The following is a 23279-nucleotide window of genomic DNA, read 5'->3' on the forward strand; positions in this document are numbered from 1 at the left end:
CCATTTCTTGATTTGTTTCAGCTTCCTTCCTGCTTTCCCTCTCTGTGACTCTCCTCTTATGCAAACATCAGCCCTGATTAAAGTCTAAAACCTGCAGAAAATGTTCTGTACCAAATTGTGGACTGGTGAGCTGTCCGACAACTGTAAACTGTCTAATGAAGTGCAAGAGTTCAGATTTGTTCCCAAGGGCAGGCTCCCCCTTGTGGATGCTGAGCCAGTTACTTTCAGCTTCCGTGAGCTTCCTAGCATTGTACTAACTTTACCTATAACTCTGCTTTGTTTTTTTTCTAAGTTAGTATCTGTATATAATTCAAAAGTGGGTCAGGTTTTTTTGGGTTTTTTTTTTTTTTTTTGGTATCCTCAAGTAATTTTCAAGCCAGACCGACCCAAAAAGTCTTAACTCAGAAAGAAGGTTTGAGAGTAGGAAAATTATTGTTAGAACAGAAAGGTCTTAACTTTGTCTTGGCTCATGTTTTTGATGCAACCTCTGCTGCTCCTTTTTGATAAAAGCAATTTCTGTATAAATGTGTTCTGTTAACTTTTTCTAAATGTACTGCTTAGCTCCTCTGCTAAATGAAGTCATGTCCGGTAGTGGATGTCTGACATACGATACTGATACTACTGAGAGTGTCAGCACTGGCAGCTGGGAGATTACTTTCCATCAGGTTCTCCAGGTAACTCTACCAAAGATTAGGGACCCCTGTATTGCTGTGTGGAATGATGTGTCTTTTGTTTGTCTTGTTGGTGCCGGACTTAGCAATGGAATGTGGCCTGTGATACATTTTAGAATTTTGGAATTTAAAATTCAAAATTTCAAGGTTAGAATTTCAAACTGTGGTAAAGGCAATTTTTCTGCCCTCTTCACTTGACTGACTGTTTCTTGAAAGGTGTTTAATGCAGCTCATTGAGTTGACTTATTTACATGGGCTTAAGAGGCTTTTCTGCTTGCTTGCTAGCCCAAGCTGAATGACTCATCTGAGATCAAACTGTTGACAGAGGAGGTGCTTTTGGAGCTGCAGATGGCACTACCAGCATCTTAATGAAATCTGGTGCCAAGGGAAGCATATGAAAAATGTAGGAAACAATATTGTAAATTGTATGTGAATCTTGAAAAATAGTGATGTGTCTGTAGATAGAAGATGTGTGTTTTTCATCATGAAGAAGTCAATCTTCCTCACTCTTCCACTTCTATCAGTGCCAGCTCTATCCCTGAAGATTTCTTAATGGCCTACAATTAATTGGTCTGATGGCTTGATCAATGTCCTAGTAGTTGACATTGTCTCTAAAGTGAATGACAGTCTTGTTGAAATATGCTTTTTTGAAATTCAGAAACCTTTTGGTCCTTCCAGATTCCTTTTTTCCTATCACAGTACTAGCCAGGACTGTTATAATGTACATATGGTTTCCTGGCTGATGGAGCTAATTGTTTGTTCTCAGATTATTCTCAGTCCCTGAGTTGGTGTTTGCTGTTTTCACTCATTTTTTCAGCGTGAAATGGGTAAGATGACTCTAAGAAATTGTACACTGTTGACAATGCAGCTTCAACAAACAGTGAAGCTGCATAATGAATTAGCACCAAGAAATTTGGCAAATTATATAACTTCCTTTTTGTATATGGTCACTTGAAAATGCAGATTATAGTTCCCAGAAATGTGTTTTAGGTATAAGATGGAGAATTCATCTTACATGTCTGAATTATGATGGCTATTACTTAAAAAATCGTAATTAGATTTATATTGGGAAAAAGATGCTACTCTTTCTCCTGCTTTTGTGGACTGATACTTTGTTTGGCCAGCTGCTAGAGTTGCAGGGGCCTCTGTTTCTTCAGGAAATGTAAGCTTGCCACACCTGAACCCAGAGTCACAGGATAGGGTAATTCAGTACAGAAATTTTTATTTCCTCACCAATAAAAACTCTGACTGCATACTCTAATCAAACCCCTAATCTGACAGAGTTCCAGATTAAGTTTCCTGGGCAGTCAGGAGGAGCTTTATACTGGTCGAATCCCCTTTTTGCATGTCATGGATCAATAAAAGAAAAAATTGTGTGCAAAGAAAGAGAGGATCGTTTAATGGATAAAATATCAGCAATAATTTCTGATGACACTTGTTCTTCTTGTATAACTTGTCAGATCCCAGGGGATTTCATGTTTAGTCATGCTTCTTCCATACTTCTGTTATCAAATTCATGAAATTCTTGGATGCAGTCAAAGCTTTTTTCTTCTCAATATTTTCAGTATATTATGTCTCATCACTGTCCTCAACCTCAACATGATGTTACTTGTTGGTGACTTTTACTGTGAGCTCAGCTGATAGACATTGTGATGTCTAGATTTCTGTCTTTTCTGGAGAAGATGACCTTTTCTCCTGAAAATTCTCTTCTGCATTCCTAATGGAAAATCTAGTTAGTCTATCTTTCTTTACTGTAAATGATTCCAAGATACTTTATGTAAAAGGAAGTGTTTTCTTTTTACTTCTATGGGAATCATGCAGTGGAGAAGAAACACAAATTATCTGCTCACTTTGAAGTCACACACACACATACTTATTAATAAAATATTAAAAAAATTCCCCAAGACAAATGAAAATAGTACCTGAAAAATAAACACGTATTTTAAATAGCTGTATGGGATTTTTACATCTAACTGATTGCTCAAAGGTAACCATGACATTAAATTTTGTTCTTTGTGCATGCTAGTTGCTTTAGTTTAGTAGATTTGCTAAACCTGTCTATCATTGTGTTAAAAATTTTAATTACTGAGGTTTGTGAAACTGCTTCCAAATACAAGGGGTATTTGTAGAAAGCTGGATAGATTGACAAGTGATTGACAGGGTAAACAGCCTCACTGTGTTCTGATATGCTGTGCTGTGGTGCAGTGCTACAGACACCTCACAAGCCTCAGGAAGTAGCTGCAATCCAATTTTTATTAAACTTTTACTGCCAATGTATCTTGACATTATTGTTGATCAGGAAACTAAATGTGCCACTGCGGTCTTTTTCTTCATTTCTTTAGAAAGCTTCACTATTACCTTGCATTCCTATAAAACTTTAGTATGACATAACCCAAGAGTGATATATTTGTTTATATTAATAAAATACAGTGCTGGCAAGAGGAAGTTCAGATATTGCATTTTCCGCAAGTTTTTATTATTTTTGTAATGTGAAAAATCTTTAAATGACAAAAACCTTGTTCGATGTGATACTGCAGAATAACACCTATTGCCTCCAAAACAAGATCCACCTAGAAAATGAACATTAAATCTATGTAGCTCTTAATATTCACCAATGAGGCACAGTTTTACCTTTCTCTCACCCTCTCCTTTTCCCTGCCACCTGCTCTTTGCAATGCACCAAAGAAAGAAAACACCAAGCTGAAAAACCCTCTGGAAAGACAGATAACTTCACTGGTTTGCCCTTGAAGGTCTTTGTTTTGTAGAATAGAAGACAGTATTGGTAAATTGGAGGATACAAGGACTGTCATGACAAATAATTCATTTTTCAGCTGAAGATGATTATTGATACTTGAGTAAAGAAAGATGATTCACATATTTTGAATGCTTTGCAGCTTTAACCTAATACCTATATTTCTTATGGGCAGATCAAAGCCAGCTAGTGTAAATTTGGGCTTAATGCTGCAACTTAGTCTTGAGGTGTCACATGTGGGTCACATAGACACATCTATCGCATCATTCACATCACAGGTTAAGGTGGTTTGTGCTGTTATCTTGCTAACTGGATCTTTTGCTGTGAAACAGGCTCCTTATCTGTTCTTAGACTAGGCTCTCTTTTCAAACAAGTGACCCTCTTTTTCCATGTTGCCTGGAGATTTCACCCAGTTTGCCAACTTACTTTTCTTCTCCAGTTAAGTGGGAACTAAATGGACTATGGCCAACTGTGTTAAACTATGGTAAGACTGTGATAAGAGACCCTGTAGTCTGGATGGAAACTTCTTTCACCCTTTTCTGAGTGCACTAAAGTCAAGTGAATAGAACCTTTTTAAGATGCTACTGTTTTTTTAAAAAATCCAGTATATTTAGTTTTTTACCTCTATTAAATATAGTGATTTCACTTCTTCATAAAATGTCAGTGTGCTGCTGTAACCTTGCCATATAATTTAAGAAATTTCCACCTCCGTTGTGGACTATCCCCTAAAACTATAGCTTTTGTGGTTGTGTTAAACGATTGGGCGTGGTCTGGAGACCTCTGAGTAGAGTGCAGAACTAATAGCAGCAAAATGTGTTGTGAAAATGGAAAAATGTATTTGGGGAGTGAAATAAAATTTTTTCTTAACACAGTATAGTCTGCTATCTTCAGTTGCACCTGTCTGTTACCGTTCCTAAGTGTTTTGTTAAGCAGTAGCAACACCTATTGTATTGGGTCAGGCTTGTTCTGCTCATTCTCAGGAAACTGCTGAACAGACCTAAAGTGTCTGGAACTCTCTGGAGGATGGGGGTTTCAAGTAGAAAGCAAAGAAACACACTAGCATTCAGGCCCTTTCCACTACTAAGGAAGCAAGGATACTTCTAGAAACTGGAAAGAGAAAGGTTGTGAACACCAAGGAGAGAGTGACTGAAATAAATGAACTCATTATAAGGTGAGGGATTTTTCACAAGAGATAGGAAATAGAAGAGACCAATAAAAATACAGCTAGAAATTACTGAATTGAGAATGTATATGGCACTTAAGTTCTGGGTATATTTTTTAGGCATTAGCAAGAGTCTCAGCATCTTGAATACTTTTTACTTTGGCAGTGGATATTAGGAGAATTTTTATTCAAGCATTGTTAAATATTTTGTAAAAGATTCCAAGTATTTGAATGACAAAATTATTATGCTTTGTCTAATAACCTGGACCTCCAGAAGCATCTTGTATGTTGTTTTTCTGCATTATGTGCTTTAATGCCTCTATCATCCAAATATATAAATTAATATGAAAAGTTTGCAAAAGGTTTTAAGCCATGTACCCAAAATTATATGTAATGTGCAATAAAGAAACAGGAACTAGCAACATTTAAAAATATATATGCGAATGCAGAAAATGGAATTAGTATGAGTAATTTATTGCATTTCGAAACAGTGCTGAAAATACTAGTAATTATTGACACTATTTGATTCTGATTGCATTGGTTAAATTGGGCATTTAATTGATAAATGAATCCAAAATTCAAAAACTGGATGAAATTTAAAAAATACTCTCACAAACTATTTTATCTGAGTTAGTAGAATCGGGTTGCCTGATAACTTATCTCAACAGAAGCTGTTTTCTTAGTGAATTAATTTTTAAAATTTCTTTTAGATTACAAAATATTTTTGTTATAGAATTTGTAAGTCAAAAAGTATTCCTCAGAACTGTGTTCCTCATTCAATGTTCCTATTCTTTTAGTCTGTATTTTTGCCTGTGGAAAAGGTTTAATAGGTAGTAACTGGTGTTCTTCTCTAAAATAATAAAATTTTTCTCTGCATTTCCAGTTCTATTATCTAGATACATTAATGTAAAACTGTGTTGTCTCTTCATGTTCAGGTAAATATCTGCCTGATTTGTAATAAAAATTTTATTGTTGTGTAGTTGTTTGAAGTGTTTTGTGAGAAGCTAACTCTGAGTACAGTAATATTTAATTGTCTGATGAATTGTGTTAATCTTCTGCTAGGTTATTCTTTGTGCTGTAAAATTACCTTTAATAAAACATGCCTTTACAACTGCCTTCTTTTTTTCAGTGGAAGATTCTAAAATTTGGTTTTTGGAAAAAAATGCCCTGAATTCTATAGAGAGGTGGAGAACAAAGCAGATTATTATAATTATCACTGTAGGAACAGCATAGTTAGAAGGGGGTGAGGCAGAGAGTTTTAAGAAAAAAGGTAATTTTTTAAACTCTTCTTCTGCCTGCATGGTTTGCCATTTCATTTTGTCCATCTCAGGGACTAATATACCTGCCACCTTTCTGGGAGTGTAAGGGTATCCTGCAAAAAATATTCTTTGTACCCCTCTCTAAATTTATCTTTCCTTGCTACTGTCTCCTGATCCACCACTTCTGCCAGCCTGTACTTTGAATTAGGTAACGGACTGAAACTATTTTCTATGTGTATTTGAGAAATATGTTTTCAGAGATCCAGATGAAAAGGGCAAGGCTGGAAGGATCATGTCATAAAAGCTTCCTTCTGACTCTTTAAATGCATTTAAGGAGATGGAAGTCAAGACAAATGAGCTATCCCCTACAGTATATTACTTTGATCGAGCTGTCTTTGCCACCATCTATCTAAATGATGGTGACATATTTTTAAAATAAATTGTGGAACTCAAATACTTCAAGTGAGTTTGGTATCTCTACTCTACTAATGTGTGTATGTAAGTGTGCATTTCTGCTTGAAGCTCAGTAGGGTGGTCAGAATGAGGGTAAGGCTATGGAGAGCCTGTGTTGCCACTAAGTTTTCTCCCCAGGGTGATGCAGCTTAATGTTTTTCACATGTTTGTCTTAACACTGTAAGGTCCTGCTGCACTCCAGGAAACCAATGCACAGTCACTGGTTTATGCCCTACTTTTAAGTGTGTGTTGTGTGGGAATGGGACAGGAATTCTAGCCTTCAGGATAAATGTTGAGCAGTGAATATAAACTTTGTTTCTTTTGTTATTTGTTATTCTGTTTTCTACTCTGTTGTTATAAATGATATAAGGAAATAGGATTAGATAAATCATTAACAGCTATCTTCCTAGCTGAAACTGCTCTCTTGGGAATGCTTAACAGCCAATTCATTGTTAGGCTGAGAAGGTGTCAAAAGTGCAGTCCTAGATCTACTTGTGCTCTAAATACCCCAGTATTGGAGTTTTACCCTGCCTTTGTAACATATGGGTTTGGGGCACGTGGTCAGTGAGTGGATGCTGCAGACACCTTGGCTGAAATTGGGGTTCATGATGTCTGTAGTGTGTTAGGTAGGTGATCTGAAATCCACTCACAAAATACAGTGAAGACCAGTGTTGAGCAGGAGAAATTAATATAGAAAGCAGAGACAAGGTAGCGTGGCAAAGTACGACTTGTGAGTGGTTTGGGGGTCACAGGATAAATGTTAAGTCATAGATCTGTTGCAGTAAAGGTATATAGTCTGTCTGACCTACCAAAGCTCCTGCTGTAATAAGGCTGGATCATCTTCTGTTTTGTGCTTATCTGTGTCTACTTTGGGAAACTTTTATTATAGATGATTATAGAATTACTGCAACTTTATAGAAGACCAAGCCTTAAAAAGAACTATAAATGAGTATCACAGAGTTTAGGAAATGTAGCTCCACAAAATCTTGAAATACTTAGGTTTGCTTATCCTAGAGGGGAGAGGACTGGACAGTAAGAGAAGAATGTTACGGAGTTATTAGCAACTAATTGTTTTGTTCAATTCTCTCCAGCAGCTTCATTTGAAGTGATGAGTTTAGGTTTAAAACTAGGAAACCTTTTTCTATTGTCTGAATTAGTGGAAGGCCACCAAGGCTTTTGGAAAACATACTTCAATGGCTATTTTAAAGACTGGGTTGATAACATCTGGTAGGGGATTATTTAGCTGTGTAAACTGATTCTGACTCAGAGTGACACTTTCACAAGCTAAACATTTAGGAAGGTCAACATATTTTTTTTTAATTGTAAGGAAAATGTAGTAATTTAAATGATTATAGATTATGTTACCATATTTAATATGAAATTATATTTAATCATACTTAAGGTGAAATGCTTTCTATAAGAAATCCAGTTAATTCACATATGAATTATTATATTTAGATTATAAACCATTTTTTCTTCTTTTTCAGTTTCATCCTGCTACGCCACAAACTAGGTTACAGAAAAAACTAAATTATTTATATTATTGTGACTTCATTCTTATTGCTCTTGTTAATAATGTAACAGAAGAATGCAGATGTATTTCTTGAGCTTTTAAAAAGTCTTCACCAACATTTCTTCCCTTAATGGCTATTCAGTTTTGATCTGAATGTAAGTTACAGCATCACTATATTAAGTGCTCTGGTTTGTCATATTTTAATTCTTTTGTTGAATAAATGAACTTCTACCTTCACAAAGTAATAATCAGTTTAGTAGGTGGAACATTTCTTTCATTGAATATTACTATGAAAAGCTATAGGATGGCTTTTGACAAAGCTAGTGTTCCAGCAGCAACAGTGAAGTTACATGAAGTTTCAACCCATTCATCAAGCTCCTGCTTTTGACAGAGGAAACATCATTAACAAAGAATAATGCATTTTTCTCAGAGTAGTGCAGAAATGAAAACCTTCTGGAGTCCTTCAATAGTGAAAAAGAGGGTGAAAGTGGAAAGAAAGGCTTTACTAATATAAAAAAAACACCCTTAGAATTTAGTCAAATTATTCTGCTAAAGTAGAATAATATACACTTCTATAATTTTCTGCTATGCCTTCTATATATTAGAAAAAAATAACCAGATAATTTAAATTGACATTAGAACCATAAAAAAAGTATCCAGTGCTTTTCATATTTACTGGCCTCTTACTTTTAAAATCTCACTCATAAGTAATGCAGCATGTGCTACTGAAAAACCCCTAGAATACAAAACAAAAAAACTTCTCCTATTCATTTCTATCTAGAGCATTCTGTTTTCATCCTTCAGGATATTTCAGTCGAAGACATGCAAATGTCTTATGTTCTTCCCCAAGTGCTTTTGAACTGTGATAATATTTCATATCAGTGATTATCTGTTTCAGATTATTTATGGTCTAACATGTAGGACTGTTTTCAGAAGAGCAGAGATCTCAATGTTTCTGGATTAATTTATTTTGCTTGCTTAAAATTAATTAATTTCCTTTTCTCTCTGTAGCATATTTACAACCTTTTTCTCCTTCCTTATTGGTTTCCTTGGTCTGAGCGTGAGATTTTAAGCTTCTTAGGATGCTTAAAGAGAGGTGCATGGTACCTGTTTTGTGGGCTTCAAGTAGCATTTTTTACAGCAAACATGGTATAACTTAGAGCTTTACTTGTTGTGGTGTTTTTATTGCATTGTGATCCTGATATCTTTTGTATCTTTTTTATTTAGCAAGAAATAAATTCTTCTGTTTTAATTTCTTAATAATTATTTTGGGTTATGATCTCATCTTTACATTTAGTATTCAGAATACCTGAAAAGATAAAATAACCTCCCTACCACCTTGTTTTAGCAATAATTGTTTATATTTTTTGTGTGAGTGTTATGATAGGAAGGGTTATGGTCAGCTAAGTAGTTGGCTATTGCTAAAACATTATTTACCATATACTTCTGGAGTTTTAATTCTTCTTTCCCGAAATGAGAAGGTGAGGGAGAATTTGTGATCGAGGAGTGATGTGGAGTAAGTAAACCAGAAATGATGTAGTAGAAATGAAACAGATCTAGGATTGATATTTTAGTGTGTAGTCTACAAGACTGGGCCCGTGCTCCTCAGCTCTTTCAAGGATGGTATGACTCTGACATGAATAAAGGCAAGAGTGTCATTACATGATATATTAAAGGGAATGTGGTGCCTACAAAGTTGAAGTGCCAGCTGGGAATGATTAAAGTTTGTGGTTTGCACCTACATGATGTTTTCTGGAAATCCCGTAATTTTATGGATTTAACTTCTCACAAGTCTTGAGTTGGTGCCCAGGTCCGATGTTTCCTAGGAACTTGCAAGCTGACAGGGAGTGAATTAAGAAAAAACAGTAGGAAATGCTGAGGCCAGCGCCACAGTTTGTCTTCTTCCCACAGATAATTGGGTGACTCTCCATCCTTTGCTTTCTTACTGGTGTACTTTCTTTTGATATTTGGATAGCCTGGCTTTGTTAAGAGAAACAAGAGAAAGCTAAACAAATGTTGTCTTAACAGGAGACATGAATAGGACATTGCCATTGAAGACTTCTTTTTATATACTCCTGTATCTTGGAAGAGACACACCATGTGTGCCAGGACAAGGTTCTACTCACATACTCAATGGCTTGGAATCTAAGTTGTTGTCATGTTCAGTTTTGAAAAAGTCCTGCTTCTCAGGAAAAACGTACCTGTGGCTGCAGAGTGGTTTTAATCCTGCTTTCTGACATTGCATTTCCATTGGTGACTCCCTTCTCCTATTCCCCATTTTTTATATTGAGTATTTGGTTGGTCTTACAGAGTAAAGTAGTTTGTAGAAAAGGAGAAATTTAGCTCAGAAGGAACCTGATGGTTAGGGCAACCTCCTGGGATGAAGAACATCTAAATTTAAATAATTTTTTGAAAATGGCAATGTGAAAATGACTGCATCCTTGAAACAGAGTGATCTTCTTATGGCTAGCTATATTTTGCCCCAAACTGGTATTTTAGGGAGGAAGCTGCTTCATTTTATAAGGCATTACTGTGGGTGCAAGTGTCTGAATGTTAGAACTTACATGGTCTTGAACATAAATGCCCTTGTTGTGGAGGTTTTAGTTGTGTAAAGGATTAGGTTGCTGTTGAATGGGAAACTTGAGGGTATTGGTGACATCTGATGTTGGTACCTGGAACTAATTTTGTGGATTTAGCTCCTGGTGTTTCTTAATTGACATTATATCTTAAAGCCCAGGAGTTGAAGTCTGTTGTATCTACGAGTCCTCATTATTTCATTATTAACGTTAAAAAGCTTTTGCTTCTTGTCATGTTAAAAGTGTAAATAGCTTACCTGAAAGATGATGCCATCTTAATATATCATACTTTTAAGATACCAGATTGCTGTCTTATTCATGTTTCATTTATTGAATAGGTTGGTATTGGTGTCTGTGGAATTCATGACTTACCAAACTGTTATCATTCGTTCATCATTTCTTGGAAGAATATATTTAAAAAGGACAATCTCATGATCTAATAATTTAGATCCAGATTTTTTTTTACTTGCTTACAGGAGTAAGTTTTTTTTCCCCATATTTAATAACATTTCTCAAAGAAAACATATAGAACTTATTTAAAGAGTTCACACTGTGTTTGTAATACTACTAATAAAATACTGGGATTTGACAGAGAGGTTTCAGGTGCTAGATTTATTAAGAGCTTGCTTTTTTTTGTTGTGTTTTTTTTTTTTTTTGTTTGGTTGGGTTTTTTTTAAGTAGTTTTGGAAGAAGGCTGTCTTGAATTTTATGAGGAGAAATTTGTTATAGTCAAGCCAAGATGTACTATCAGTGATGCAGTGTTAGAAATAGAACTACTAGCTAGAGTGTCCTACAGTATTTTTTTAGGAATTGAAGGGGTTGGCATTTTCAAAAAATATATAAGAAGTAACTAAATATCTGGGATTTTGTATGAAAATAAGTGTCTGAAGTTCTTTTATAACGGCTAAGGATTTACAGAAAAGATGTAGTGTGTCCCTCCTCCTCTCAAAATATTTTAGTGCTCTTTAAATATCATCACTAAAAAAATGACATCAGAAAAGAGACACAGAGACCAATCCTGATGTTTGATTTGTTCTAACTTCAAAAGTAGGCAGCAGCTCCCATCTTCACTCAGCACCAGCTGACAGGTTTTGTATTTAAATTGCAGTTCATTCTGCTCACATGAATGAGTTAGACCATTATGTGTGTACCTTCATACATAATCACTCTCTTAGTATAAGCAGTCCTATTAAATACTATATCAAAGCAATTTTTCCTCCCAAAATTGGAAGTACCACTATCTTGAAAAAGGGTAGTGTTTCTAAATATAAATACTGTATCACATCGGGAATTTTTATGGTGGTGTGAGATAACTGTGCAGAGCCAGTTAATACAGAAATGAGTTGATATTCACACGTTTCGAGATAGCTTTTCAAAGTCCAGGGTAGCTTTTACACTGAACATTTAATTATGCTACTACTACTTTGGACTTATGGTGTGCCTTTCATCCCTGGATTTTCAAGCGTAGAAGCAACATTAGCCTCACAGCTCCATCTCATTGATGCAGGTAACAGTAATAAATCACTTTGAGGCTTGGTTTACTTACTTTTGTGAAGTAGGTAAATGGGCTTGACCGAAGTATAAAGACTTAAGCATCTGATCAAGAACTGCACACAGACCTGATTCTCAGCTTCAATCTGTATAACTTCATAATATATATTCTCAAAGAAAGATTTGGGCCCTTTGAAAGGCTGTCTGATTTTTATCTCTTCTTGTATTATCAAGCTATCTTCAGGGTATCTCTGCTTCTCCAGTACTGAACTTCCAACGTTAGGAAAATGTTTTTAGCTACGTACACATGCATTGATTTTGTCTGGTTTTTTTGTTAGTGGAAACATTTGTTAGAAAACAGAAACCAATTTAAGTAGTAAGCAAGTTGACAGGTTGCCTGCTTAGACCACCAGAGCTGCCATGGTTAACAAGCAGTCCCAGTAGATTCATGCCTGGAAAATTGATGCATCTCCTAGCAGGACTTGACAAATGGTAACTTGTCATAATATTGACTCTCCCCTATTAAAAAGGAGGTTTTGTGTGAATAAATGGTCGTTAGGACCACACCTGAAAATTCGGAATTATTTAGTCCAGTGATTTATCCAGCTTTCTCGGTTAAACTGTAGTGTTTTGCAATAGATATTTCTGGATAAATTGCATTGACTTGAACTGATTTTGGTATCTTAATAGTAAATTTTTAGGTGTAATCCAAATAATGTGGGTGTACATTCTGGTACTATTTGGATATCCCGATGCCAGTGGAGTTGTGTAGTAAATGTCACTCTTAATGATATCCCCCAATCAGTGCCATTAGGATATAGATTAGCTGCACATTTTAAGAGATTTGAGTTGACAGGCTGAGAACAGTGCCTTTTCAGCATTTTGTCACTCCAGTTAGGAATTCTAAGGTATTATATAGTGACATTTTCTTGTGAAATTGTGGCTCAAATAAAGTGTTTGTGATAGTTGGAATTGCATTGCAAATTGACCCTTTGTGCGCTTTTCAGTAGGAACAAACTGAAATGATATGCTGATGGGATGTAGTTATTTGGGGTGATTCTGTTTCCTGCTCTGGGGCATAAGATCAAAAAAACCAAGTTCTTCTCTGTAAGACTCCTCCTCAAAACAAAACCTCAAAAAGCTTCAAAACAAGTGAAAACCTCAAACACTAGAATACCCAGAGCATTTTGGTGTAAAATGAGGAGTTTAAGTACAATAGGTGGAAAAAGTGTGGTTCAAATCCAGTAACATACTGAGGCAACCATATGAAAAAACATGTCTGTTGTAATCAAAGATTTTGGTCTGAGAGCTCATCTTTTTCTCTTCCTAAATCAACTCAGAAATTTGATACTATTTACTTTATTCAGAAGTGCCATCAAAATTATTTTCAGGTAATTGTAACTCTTCAGCATGACACAATGAAGCCTGGTTTCATGAAAATATTTCAAGAAATACATTTATTTTTCAGAGATCACCTTCACTTGTATTTGCCAGTAAAAAAATGTATGCACTTGAGGCTTTGCTATACAGTCTTGGTTTAGTGAAAGAAATAATTAATGGAGGTCTGAGAAATTATAGAAACATTAACTTGTAATACAACTATTTTCTCATAGCTAAATGTGTCACCCCCTGTCAAATTATTTCAGATTGTTCAAATAGTAGGAAATTGTGCAAGTAGATGAATATTTGTAGATCTCAGTAAATATTTGCCATTTCTCTTCCAGGTGAATCTTTGATCTGCATTTATTTTTCAGATGAGCAAGATGAGTAATACCAAAGTCTTTAAGCCTTCTGAGAGCAGGTTATATGTCTGGTCTGGTTTCCAGCCCTCTGCCATATGCTAGAGATACTATACCCATATATGCAGAAATTTGCATGCTTTTTTCCATTTTTAATGCAATTTACTTTAAAAAGTGCTGCCTTCAAATTATTTTGATTGAAAATCCTCACTTCTGTAGGGCTGTAGAGATCACAATTCAAATAAGGACATACACAAATAGTAATATGAATTTTTAAAAGGTTTTAAGGGAATGAAGAAAGAACTGTCATCCTTACTCCAAAATTTTACTTTTTTCCTGGTTTGCATGATAATGCATTGTTTCTATGGGCTTGAGCATAGCTGTGGATGTTTTATTTTTTATTGCTGAAATTTGTAAATGGATATGTATCTTTGTGCCATGTAGTGTTGTGTGTCAAATTGATAGGATCATATCAGTTCTTTAAATAAAAAAGAGAAAAGGAAAAATATGTAAATGCTGTCTAGATAAAAATTGTGATTCATGCTGTCTTTTATTCCGGTCTTTTCCTTCAACAGAAGGAAATAATAAGTGATTAGAGTTACTTATAATGATTTTGATTGAACAGTTATAGATATGGAGGATCTGTCTGGACACTGGGAACCCCAGAACAGAAGGAGGATGCCTTTCTCTGGGTGTTTAGTGACTGGATGTGGCACTTAGTGCCATGGTTTAGTTGACAATGTGGTGATCGGCCCAACATTTGACTCAGTGATCTTAGAGGTTTTTTCTGACCTAAATGACTCTGTGATTCTGTGTTCTTAACTGACAAATTCAGTTTTATCAGGTGGAATTCTTGTGGAGTTGTAACACAGAAATTTACTTTTGGCTATTTGAAGGGCGGCAATAATTTGCATGCCTGGAACATGAATGTAATTTGTCATTGGTTTATAGAGGGCCAGGCTTTGAATGGCTGTATGTGGCTTGAATCCTTTTGGTTCTGTCCATTGTAGAATAACAGAATGGTTTGGGTTGAAAGGGACCTTTGAACATCATCTAGTAACCCCCCTGTAATGATCAGGACATCTTCAACTAGATCAGATTTCTCAGGGCCCCGTCCAGCCTGCTCTGAAACGTTTCCAGGATCTACCAGAGATCTACCACCTCTCTGGGCATTCCATTCCAGTGTTTCACCACCATCACTGTAAAATTTTCTTCCTTCTATCTACTCTCAATTTATACTCTTTCAGTTTAAAACCATTACCCTTGTTGTGTTTCTGAAGGCACTAATAAAAAGTCTATCTTCATCTTTCATATAAGCTTTTTTGAAGAACTGAAAAGAAGCAATTAGGTCTGCCTGGAGCCTTCTCTTCTCCAGGCTGAACAACCCCAACTCTCTCAGCCTGTCTTCATAGGAGAGGTGTTTCATCCCTCTGATGGATTTTGTTACCCTCTTATCTGGACCTGCTCTATCAGGTCTATATTCTTCCTGTAGTGAAGACCCCAGAGCTGGACATAGTACTCCAAGTGGGGTCTCACCAGAATGGAGCAGAGGGGCAGAATTGCCTCCTCAAACTCGGTCATGCTTCTTTTGATGCAGCCCAGGATGCTGTTGGTTTTCTGGGCTGCAAGTGCACATTAATGGCTTATGTCCAGCTTTTTACCCACCAGTACCCCCAAGTCCTTCTCTGCAGGGCTCTCAATCCCTTCATCTCTCAGCCTGTATTGATACTGGGGGTTGCTTCAGCTAAGCGCAGGAATTTGCACAATCTGCAGATCTGCAGTCTGAATATGCACATGCACTGAAAGATTGAGAGCAGTATGACTGTAATTGAGAGCAGTAATAACTGTAACTTTGGGATAAGAATCTTTCTCTTGGCATGTGTGGCCAGCACCCAAGTAATGCATTGACTCTGTTTATAATTATTTGAAAGAGTTAGATAGTTGTTCTTATAAGGCTGAGAACATAATTGCGTGACTAAAATCGGTATTATAATCAAAATATAGCCTTCACAGTTGTATGTATAAATGTGTATGCATCCACAAACAGTGTTCATTGTATTCCAGGAAACATGGCATCTCTGTACACCAAGTATGGTTTTATGTCCCTTTTTCACATTGGAGTCAGTTAACATGTGACTGAAATTTTCAGGAGTACTAGTGACTGGATATATTGTCACAAGTCAAGTTATATTCAGTTATTATAGCATGAAACTGAAGAGAACACACGAATAGAAGCAGGGAGTTTTTGACAGCATGCTTCATGTTCAAAGGCTAAGCAGCTCAAAAACAATTAGGAGAAAAATTAAAGGATGGAAAGAGTAGAAAAGAACAAATGGTTAGCTCTACTATATACATATGAGAAAAATCACATTTTCAGTCTGATGCGAGGATTTTGATTAAAACCATCTAAGGACCACTGTAGAAACACTAATACTTGAAGGCGGTTTGGTTTTTTAGACACTATACAATTTTTTTAGCAGATCCCTCTGTTTGAAGTTCAGAGATTCTTTTATATTAAACAGTAGGTGCCTAATTAGACTGGTTTAGAATTGGAGGAGTTTCAGTGTGAGCAAGAGGAAGCTTCAAAATGTTAAGCTATTCATTTTACTTTGTGTAATGTCTTAAAGCAGTAAATTTTGAAGATGGAACAATTTTTTTTTTTAGTCGAATCAATCCTCATGGTGAACAACCCTAGCATGAACATTAAAATGGAAAACATTGGAAATAACACATGTGAACATGTGTTATGTGCGTTTATTTATAGCCTAATGATTTACTTTATCTTTTTTACATTACATGATAAGCAATCTTTTGTGATTAACTCATCTATTTTAATTAAATGTTTACATTTTTGTCAAGCTGAATCACATTTCGTTTGTTGCTTATACAATGCCATTACAAAGTATGTTTGTAATAAAGACTTGTTTTATGAAGGCAGAATAACAAGCAGAGTAACTATTTCTTCACCAACTCTTTGGAGTGTCTGTGTACCACTGATGTTCAGAGTAGAATCATATATCAGAAGTAATACTTTGTGTTACTTTAGTGGAAATTGTTTTCTATTAGTATTTTATCATTTAAGACTGATTGCAGAATATAAAATCAAACCAAGAAAGCTTAGGTTTCTTAAATGTTGTTGAATCCTGCCCACAAATGATAAAGCAATCAGAGAATTTGTAGGATAAATCAGATGGGCCTTTAGCCTATAGCAGAGCAACATTGAATTTGAAGCAGTTTGCTCAAGGCTGTGCCCAGGCAGGTGCTGAGGACCTTCATGGCCAGCCAGTGCTTCACCAGCCTCAGCCCCAGAGACTTTGTCTATACAGATTTTAAAGAGACTACTTATTCATTGAAAGTTAGAGGGCATGAATTACATACCCTCTTCAGGATTTGTCTGATTTCTTCTGCTGAGCTATTAATGTCTGTTTTGTTACCCTTTGTAATAATTCAGTAAAATTAAGTTCTATGCCGTGATCAGGGAATGTGTTTCCTCCCCTTCGGTAGTAATATGCCTCTATCATGAATTCTGTATTTATAGATCAAAATATCACTCAGTTTGAAATATCATAGAATTTAATCAGCCTGAACTGAAGAGGATGAAAACCATTCAGAATTTTTTCTCGTGCTTTTTTTCTATTCTTTGGTTTGGAGCAGCATGACTTGAGTTTTCATTTAGAACTTTGGACTGCTACTTGAGTTCTGATAAAGTTCAAAGTTCTTATGAACTGAGAAGACTTCTTACCCTTACCGCCAGATTTTTCTTTGATGTAAACTGTATATTGAAATAAAATCATTGAAATTTAATCAGATATGCTTGGGTTCCTTATCAGTGATTTAATGTGCTAGCATTGGTTCTATTTTCTTCATTGTTTACTTATCAATTGTATTTATTGTATCACTTCCTATGGTGCATATAAATGATTATTTTGATACATGAGTGTACTATGAACCAAAGTCCTAAATTCATACATCTGTAGGCGGAATTTGAGATGAGGCATTGTGGAAAAACCCCTATTTTATGAATGCTGCTTTAGATTTTTGGCCAGGACACACCAGCCAGGATGGGGCTGGAGCCTTCTTTTAACCAGATTCTGAGTTTTGAGTAGGAAGATATTCTTAGCTGATGGGATACCTTTTGCTTCCATGACTTCCTTCATTCAACAGGACAGTGCATGTTCCAGCTTGTACTCATGGTCTGGTGCTAATTGGGATCAACAGGTGAAACTCCTTAGACTTAGGGATACTGTAGTTATTTCCACCTTATTATTTTTACTACCTACTCGTCAGTTTGATCTATCTGTACCAGAAAGAGTCATGCTGTAGTTGTGTCTGTTCATTATCTTTATTGAGTTAGTTCAGTGCCTTGTGCCAAGGGATCTCTCAGAAATACAAGGGTTTTTGTTCTTCTGCTTTGCAGTGTCTTGATTGATTTTTGTCTGTATTATTTACGATCTTCATAATTCATTTTTTCATTTCAAAGACAGTTTTTCATGTAGGACTTGTATTTCTCTATGCCAAGGCCTGTGGAGGAGCTTGTTGCTCTTCTTCCAGTTATCAGAAATAAGTTAGTGTGCTGAGGACTTAACAAAGCCCAATAAGTTCCTTTTCACACTATTGCCAGTTCAGCTGGCAGAACATTCTCTAGTTCAAAGAATTAATAGGAGATATTTGATAGATACCTGAAAAATAGGAAGTATATGCGTTTTTCCACAGAAGTGTTTTTCATCTCTCTAGTATACAAGATGTATACTGTTCCCCACCTCCTTCAGAGATGAACATATTAAACATGGTCACACTTCCCTAAATGCTAACAAAAGTAAGCATATAATTTTTCTGCCTCTTGCTATTGTTGAAAATAGTTTTGGCCTTTCTTCTTGCCCTTGTAAGCAATTCATTATTTCGTTGAGGTGCAAAAGCAGGGTCCATAGTACTCCTCCATGCCAGTTCTACTCCTGATTGAAAGAGATTAGGAAGGAGAAATATGTTTATTCATACAAGTATTATAAAAAGCATTTTAAAAGAATGGTAGGAACACTTGGAGGAAAAAAACATCCTAGTACAATTGTGTTTTAATGTCAGATGAGTGGAAATTTCTCTAGTAGACAATTACCTTTTAATGTTATTTTCCTTTTAGGAAACTTGATTTTTTTTTCATGTTAATAAATAACTAAAAAATTAGGGAATGCAACAGAATTGAGGCAAGGAGGGAAAAGAGTTAGTGAATGTAAAAATAATTACAGAAATGTCTTAGGGTTTTATTAGTTCATGTATTTTAGCCTTTTCTGTGTTACTTGGAGAAGGTTAATATGCTGCTTAAGGACAAAAGAACAAGACTCCTCAGGTATATTGAAGAGGAATAGTATAAAGGGGAATATGAAAGAGGCAGGCAGTCCCTCCCTCCAGAGCCTCTCTCTGTCTCTTGCCATTAGTCCTAGCTCATCCAGCTCATAGACTACAGACTGGGATCGATGAAGGTTGCTGGGTGTAAGCTTTTAAGCCTCATAAGCTACATGTGAAAAATTGTTGTTGCATGGGAATTATTGTTTATTAATGCATTAACTCTGAAAAATGCTAAATAACTGTATTATCTCTTTTCTGTTATATGTGATTGTGTCTAAAAAGTGTCCTTGAAAACCAAGTTTAGGTATTATTCTTTAGGAGCAATGTCGTATTTCTGCTTCTCAGCTCCTACTTATTGGAATATAGACACTTTATGATTTCTGTTTCCTTGTTACTTTTCTGAGTTTTTTGCTTGCAAAAATTTCTTTGTAGCTCTACAACACAGAGTGTTATCTGTAATCAGAAAAATGAGGATATCGGGTCAGTGTCAATGGTGCATTTTGGTCTATTTGTATGTGTACTACATATGAGATGTCAATGTGGTTCCTATGGCAAAGAATTAATTACATGTCAGAAAAAAATGCTCTTGTCTACTGCAACCAGTTTCCTCTGCTCTGTTCAGTTTTTAGAAAATGTAGCAAGAACAAAGGAAAAACTATAGAGTGGGACAATTTTTTCCTATCACTTGCCAAAAACTTACTGGCTTTTAAGAAATTGCTTTTTTTTAAATTATCTTTTTAATTTTATTTTTTATTTGTCTTCTGAGTTCCTTAATTTATACTTGAAGTGCTAACAAGTAGACTGTTCTGAGCCAAGAAATCTTAAGCCCATGAAATGAAGTCAAATCAAAGGGGTTATATACTGCCTTTCCCATTTTCCTAAGAAGATTATTCTCAGAGTTAATATTTATCTCATCAGTAGATGAAAAGGTAGCTAGGTGCACAATGTATTTTAAAGAAATTAAATTGTGTCTTTCTGTACAAGAATTTGTTTCTTCTTTTTGTTGCTAGAATTTTGCTGTTCTGATAAATACATTTTTAAAATTCAGGAAGAGGTAGCATATTTTAAGAAAATATTGCAACATCCTTAATGAGAAAATGCAACTGTATCCATTCCCCTCCCTTAAGGAATTAAAAAACCATCAGGCAGAAAAAGGACATATGGTTATATATGTTGAAAATACAAGATAAAGATCATCTTTTAAACTGAGAGAAGGAGAAAATGTGGCCGATACCTTATCATAGATGGGAAGAGGAAAAATGTTGAGAAACTTGTCCCTGTTCTGACTCGCTAGAACATATGACTCTGGTGACAGTGTGGAAGGAATTCAGTTTTATCTTCTATCCATCCTTCAGAGAATCCAAAGCCAGAGATGCATAAGGTTATAGGATGTACCAAGGTCATCCTACTTTTAAGAGCTTTGGAATTGAAGTTAGAATAAAGATCTTCTATCTTTGTTTAAATTAATTGCCCAATTTGCAAAATAGTTTACAGTACTCAGTCTGAGTCTTGCAAATAAATCTCTAACAAAAATCACTGAATTAATTTTGCCTGTGCTAGGAAAATTATTGTTCCATGTGTGAACTTTATTATATTTATATGTGGACTTCTGTAGTCATATAAAGGATCGTTTAAATAATGATTCTCTTTTTAAAGTAAACATAGAAGACAAATGTCATAAATCCTGTTCCTGTTAACAGTTTAAAAACTCTTCAGAAAACAACCTGCAGTAGTGTGCTTCAGCTATGATTAATATTAAGTATTAGATTTGCACAACTTTTCAGTAGCTGATCCAATTTCAATTCATTGAGACAGAATTAAAACAAAAGCAAGCCTAAATTGTGGAAATGTTGAATAATGCTTTCCTGCTTAGTTGTTTTGAAGAAGCTTAGCATGGGGTTTAAAATAAGTGGTTTTGTGCTATTAATATAAAATAATCTTCTCTGCTGAAGAATAGGTTTCTGAAAAAGTTTAGGGTGTTTTCTGTAATACAGATAGCATATGCAGTGATTTACTCCTAAATATATATATATATACTCCTATATATATTTCATAACATCAGAGTATTTTACTCTGCCTAGTAATGTGGTAGAAAACTTGAACTCCTATATTTACAACTGGAAATAACAATAAGCATTTTCATCCATAGGAGAGTTTGGAAAGAGGTACTTAGAAACTAGCTGGGGTAGCTATTCCAGATGAAAAAGCATGCTCAGCCTGGGATTTGTTAATTTTTTAAAATTTGTTCATTTTTAATTTTGTATAATGAGATAAATTTTAGTGATGGATTCAGAGAGCATAAGAGGAAGTGTGGAAGAAAGGCCAAAGGATTCTGTTAGTATTTTCAAACGTAAATGAATGAGATTTGAATTCTAACTGGCCAGATAAACGAATGTGTTGAGAAACCTCAGATTCCACTGACCTTAACAGAAATTTGCATCATTTAGTGCCTTGGAACATCAAGCATTGAATTGAGGATCTAAACCCCCAGCTTTTAACAAGCATACTTGATTCTTCTAGTCATCATTCCTAAATTCAAGATAATTAATTTTGTTGTGTCTAGAATAAAAGAGAAGACAAGACTTCCTTTATACCATTTGATCACTTACAGTTATCCATTTTGTCCTTTTCTTCAAGTTTGCTGATCTTTTCAGGAGTTCATGATGAGTTTTAGGGGATGCTATTTGTCCATTTTCATGTATTCTGTATGGCTCTGAAAATGTGAGTCTGTATGAAAAGCATGTAGTGTTTGCCTTGTTCTTACATCAGAAGAATTTTTCCTTTTGTCCATTTTATGCTTGTTTCCAAAGGCTTAAAATGCAAGCTTTGTTTCTGCAATAATGGCTTAGTGTAGGCTTACATTGTTGATCCCCTCAGTAGATGCAATGTAATCCACTTTGGTAATGTGAATTTTTAAACAATCATCAGCCTTTGCTATTAACCCTTCTATACTAATGGTAATACCCGAGAAGAACTACAAAGGAATTTGGTGCTCAAGCTTAACATAAGACTTGAAGGACACTTAATGGCATTTACATTCCTTAGTCTACCCACAGTGAATTGCAGAGCTGATGTTGAACTTGATTGGTACTGTATTCAATATAAAATAGTTGATTGTGAAGTTGATGCTGAAATACAACTTTGCAAAGTATTTCTTTGGGAAAATATAAAAAAATCCTTGAAATGTCCTTTGCAATTAAATGGTACTTGAGAATTCTTCTGTCTCTTGCTTTTGTTTACTATTTAACTAGGTCAGTAGTATACTTTTCTCAAAATGCTTGGGGTTTTTTTCTTTAAACTAGATAACATTACCTGCTGAAAAAGGATATGTTAGAATTATTCAGTCATGTTTTTACTCATTAAGCTGTTTAAGAATTTTTTTTGTCTAAAGTAGGACAAGTATTTATGGCATTCTTCTTCCTTTTAATTAGTCCTGTTACATCTTAGCAGCAGATGAAAAAAAATTTTTTTGCGACTTTTTTAAAATGTCATTTTGCTCCAAACCTATTGACTGTTCTCCTTATCTACCTCTGTTCTTTTTTGAGAAAATAAAAATTGACTTGATTGCAGTGTGTATGACTTTTATTACAAAAAGAACATGGATGATTGAATTTTGTGTCTTAACAATTGGAATTACTCCACTGTGTTTCAATAGTCCCACTGCAGAGATCTATCAAAGTTAATCTGTGTTTACTGTCTCCCCTTGGAGTATTTTGGATATCTCTTGTGTGGCAGTAAGATGAAGAGCTCTCTTCTGTTTCAATCCACTGTGTGGAAACTACTCCATGTTTAATGAGACCAAGGTTTTATGAGGAATCACTGAAGGATTATTAACAATGTCAGTAACTTAGCCAACATCGTCTCTGCAAAATTAGTAACTCAGTTTTGTGAGTTGATATCACAATCAAAAAAACCCCTACCTGGTTTTGTTTAACATTGCAGTTTAGTATGTTTTTTTGTGTTTTGAAAGGTAAATGCAAGAGATTAGGACCAGTGCAAGAGGGAGACTAATTAATCAATAAACATAAACTTACATAGTGCAGACTTTTACTGTGGTCTTACAGCATAGCAGCTCAAAACAACATGCACCTTCAAAAAATTTTAAGAAAAAGCATTATTGTAGTGTTTTTAGAAATGAGTATAAAATCTTACCATGGACAATGCCAACCTGAGCAGCTCTGGTCTTACAGTACCTGAAACAAGCTGGACAATTGAGAAGACACATAGGATATCCTAGGAATAAGGCTTCTTGTCCCACCAGACTGCTCCAAAAAGGACAGTCATTATAAAAAAAACAATCAAGGAACCTGCAATAGAGTTAAC

The 23279-nt window shown here is 35.3% G+C and overlaps 1 protein-coding gene and 1 long non-coding RNA gene across 20 annotated transcripts in view; one reads left to right on the forward strand and one right to left on the reverse strand.

The window, feature by feature from the left end:
• The window catches only part of SLIT2 (slit guidance ligand 2), a 263355-nt gene that overhangs the window by 35514 nt on the left and 204562 nt on the right, over nucleotides 1–23279 (forward strand). The window lies entirely within an intron of this gene.
• LOC125325914 lies at nucleotides 16353–21703 on the reverse strand. Its single transcript, XR_007203608.1, has 2 exons — nucleotides 21566–21703; nucleotides 16353–18568 (listed from the first exon to the last, which is right to left on the reverse strand). It is a non-coding gene; the product is annotated as an uncharacterized LOC125325914 (long non-coding RNA).

The sequence above is a fragment of the Corvus hawaiiensis genome, chromosome 5 (genome assembly GCF_020740725.1).
Source record: "Corvus hawaiiensis isolate bCorHaw1 chromosome 5, bCorHaw1.pri.cur, whole genome shotgun sequence".
NCBI classification, from domain to species: Eukaryota; Metazoa; Chordata; class Aves; order Passeriformes; family Corvidae; genus Corvus; species Corvus hawaiiensis.